Source organism: Apium graveolens, chromosome 2 (assembly GCF_009905375.1).
Source record: "Apium graveolens cultivar Ventura chromosome 2, ASM990537v1, whole genome shotgun sequence".
Classification (NCBI taxonomy): Eukaryota; Viridiplantae; Streptophyta; class Magnoliopsida; order Apiales; family Apiaceae; genus Apium; species Apium graveolens.
Window position 1 is genome coordinate 63,992,930 of NC_133648.1, and position 4,207 is coordinate 63,997,136.

The window sequence follows — 4,207 nt, forward strand, 5'->3', positions numbered from 1 at the left end:
TTTGTTTTTATTGCGGGCTCTATCTATTTAAATGTTTAAATAAGATATACCACAGTTTAGAGTAAAACTTTTTATGGATTGTGATGAGATCATAATAATGAAACCTAAAAGATGATAACTCTAAACTTAAATAGTTCCTAGTCGTAGGATTACTAACTGGTAATTAATAATCCGCAAAGATCGGTACATATTATGCTTGTTTCATTATGAAGGATGTCTGTTCTCATAGACATTTGTGTGGTGACACTATAGCTAGTATGTAGGAGCTTATTATAGAATAAGTTCACTGAACATGACTCACACAGCTGAACAACTGATGGAGTTCACTCACGTATCAGCAGTTGTTCACATAGTGATAGTTGTACAAGTATCCTTAGACTTGAGGTCATTATAGTCATCTTGGGTACACTGAACTATGCTTTGGTTTAGTTCTTAGTCTCAAGGGACAATTATTAGGACTCTACTGGGTATAGGAATTTGTACACGAAGATATTGTATGATCAATAAAGGATCTACCCCTTCCATTTGAAGGAAGAGAATGTTCAATGCTGATCCACTTATGTTAGTTCAGGAATCTCTGGCCAGAGTGAATGAAATTAGAAAGGAGTTTCTAATTTACATTAAATAGAACTAAGCATAGTGAATGGGAAAACAAGTGATTAAATAAGATAGGCTTAACACAAGTTCCATGCCTTGTATTTAATCATGATATTGCAGGGTAGAAGGAATTAATTGTACGGTAACTACTCACTGAATAGGTTCTTGGTATTCTAAGCAGTGAATTCGTATTATCCGGATAGTCGCGTTATGCTGAGAAGTATCCCTCACGATGTAGAATAAATATGATTAATTAATTAATCATATTTAATGAATTAGAGAATTTATATAAATAATGATAAAATAGTTTTATTATTATTTATTTCTACTACCGGCTTAATATTGAACCTACAGGGTCACACCATAAAAGATAATGATTTAATGGTGGAGGAATTAATTAATAATGGCTGATAATTATTTATTTATGAAATAAATAATTAATTGGAAAATTTAATAATTGATTAAATGAGATTTAATTGATTATAAATTAATTAAGAAAAGGTTCTTAATATTATTAATTAAGAATTTAATTTTTGGAAATTAAATCAAGAGAGAGAATTATTTCTAAAGTGTTTAGAAAAAGGATTAATAATTAAAAGGTGTTTTAATTATTAATGAGAATAAGAAAGGGTTAATAATAATAATATTTTATGAGAAAATTTTTATCTGAAAATTTTGCCTATAAATATACTATTATAAACCCTATTTTTGCCTCAACCCAAAGATTTACAAAACCCTAATTCTCTCCACCTCCTCCTCCTTCATTAAATCGTTTTCTTGGTGGATACCGGTGTAGTGCTTCACACTTGAGGAGCAGCTGTTAAGGATCTCCGTTCAGCGTTTTTGGATCGCCATTAAAGACCTCCATCTTTCCATTAACGTAAAGCTTCTTAAGGTAAACATACTGAACTACGAATTAAATATTATTTTTCGCATGGATCCTGCGGAGGGTTTCGGTTTTTTTTTAAAGATTTAAATTTATGTTTTCGTTGCGTTTATATGTTAAAAACCCTTCAATGTGTTGGTTGGTTTAGTCATCGCGATGGGGATCGCTGCATTCATATAGTTGCATTCATGCATGTTTTTATTCTGAGTTTGACTCTGTGATGCTTGAGGACAAGCATCGATTCAAGTTTGGGGGTATGATAAGTGGCATTTTATACCACTTAGAGCATCTCATAACGGCATGAATTGGTGTCTTAAACTCGAGTAATTTGTGTATTTGACGCGTTTTTTAGTATTTTTGCATTTCAGCGTATAACTTGCTTAGATAGGTGGTTTTCATCAAATAAAGCTTAAGGAAGTGCTTGGAATTAGTCTAGGGGAGATGAGCGAAGAAATCAGCAAAAACAAAAATAAAATAAAATATTTTCCAGAAGGGTAGCAGGCGCCCGCCTGGAGAGAGCAGGCGCCCGCCTGGAGAGAGCAGGCGGTCGCACGCTAGCAGGCGCCCACCTGGGGACAGCAGGCGACCGCCTGCGGACGGAATTTTAGAATCTGGATTTTATTAATTCTATTACAATTGGGCTTATGTTAGTTCTGGTTCTCTTGGGTTATTATATAAACCTTATGGGAAGACGTTTTCTTGATAGAAGAGAAGAGAGAATCAAGAGCAAAGGCAAGAAGATTGAGAAGACCGTTTTAGCACGCAACAACGAAGAAGAGGAAGCATACGTTTATCTTGTGATTCTTTTAATTCGTTGTAACTGTGGATGCTAGTTTTCTTAATGCTTTGAACCTTAATACTCTTGTGACGTACTTCATTATTTATTAAGTATTTTTATTAGTTTATATCGTTGTGTCATTATCATGCTTTCATATGAACCCATGGTGACGATGAGTTCTATTATGGGCTAATCGTGATCATGGGATCCTAGCGGATTTACTATGGATTTTTTTAGTTAATTTTTTAATACCTTGATATGTGGTGATTGTATGATATCTAGTATAGGTTGTGCTTATTCGTCTTATGTGTGTCGTAAACATGTAAGATAGCATGTTAATCTCTTATGAAGCGACAGTGAATCTTGATATTTAGAACTTGCCATGCTAGCATAGGTTCATGTATTGTATGCATAATTAGTGGGTAACTCTAACCATTTTACTTGCCCTGTGTAATCATCATGAATAACTTGCGCTTAAATCGCTATGTTGTCAAATTCTGTAGACATATAGGGTCTCAACATAATTGATGCCTATTCAACTTCTATCTTAATTGTGGATGCTTGGTAGAATGGTATTCGTACAACGAAAGTTGGCGTTTATCAGTTTCGTGTTGTTCGATTAATATCATCACCATTACATGCTAAGGGTAATAACAATAACTATTGAATGAAGTAGTAATGAAGTCAGGATCTCATGTGTGTTTAATATTGTTAATTTAAATGTTTAATTCTCGTAGTAATTATTAGTTACCAATCTTAATTGTTATTTTCTTGACATTGAAGAATAATCATACATTGGTGAGTAAGTGTTAATTAAATATAATTAATCAGAGTCTCTGTGGGAACGAACTAGAAATCATTCTATATTACTTGTGAACGCGTATACTTGCATAATTTATTTAGCGCATGCTTTTTTCCTAACACTCTTTTGCAACTTCTGAAATCTAGCATAGTACACAGCAAATATTTCAGTTGCATATTTTTGTAATCCAGCTATTTGACTCCTCATACTCATCACTCTAGATGCTGGATAGAACTTTTGCAAAATTCTTTTGCTAGCTTCTCCCAAGAAGTAATGAATCCCATAGGAAAATCTCTGAACCACTCCAAAGCTGCTCCATTCAGAGAAAACGGAAAAACTTTCATCTTTAAAATTTCATGATCCGCCATATCAGGTCCCATACATTCAACAATAGTCACAAACCTAGAGAGATGTTGATTTGGCTCATCAGTTGGAAGATCACGGAATATTGGGAATCGTGTTAGAATATTTGGCTTGTGCTCAGAAGTACAACTCTTCCCTTCAGTTGGGCTAGGATATACCATACAAGAATGCCCAAAATTAGCAATCGACACGCCAACATCATCACGAAGTGTCTGAATTGATGCCATGTAAGTTAGTCAAATTCCAACTACACCTGAAATAATACAAGAAATAGGCGGAGAAAAGATGAAAAAGAAAAAGAAAAATATGTGTACAAAAAAAACAAAAGAAAAGCAATTTCGATCCCCGGCGGCGCGGCGCCAAAAATTGATGTGACTCAACTTAAACCCTTTTTGTGTCGTTTGTAATGTAGAGTAAATAGGGTATCGATTTATGCCGAGGATCAAGGGCTTACTTCTCTTCTATTTGGTTTTGTTTTGTCTAACAACTAAATTAACTAGTAAGCAAGAAGAAGGTTTGTTTGTAAATAATTAAAAAAACATGTTGGAAAGAATGTAGATCCACCCTAAACTCATGACACAATTCTGAAATTCATCTGATATGTTCCGAAAGATACCTATAGAGAATATGCCATGACCACATAGAAACAAGTTCTGCTACTCGTATAACCCCATGATCACATAGAAAGGTTAAAACGAATTACACACTTATACAACTAATCTCATGACCACATAGAAAGATTGACTTCACAGAGATATCAATCACAAAACATAACTGGTTG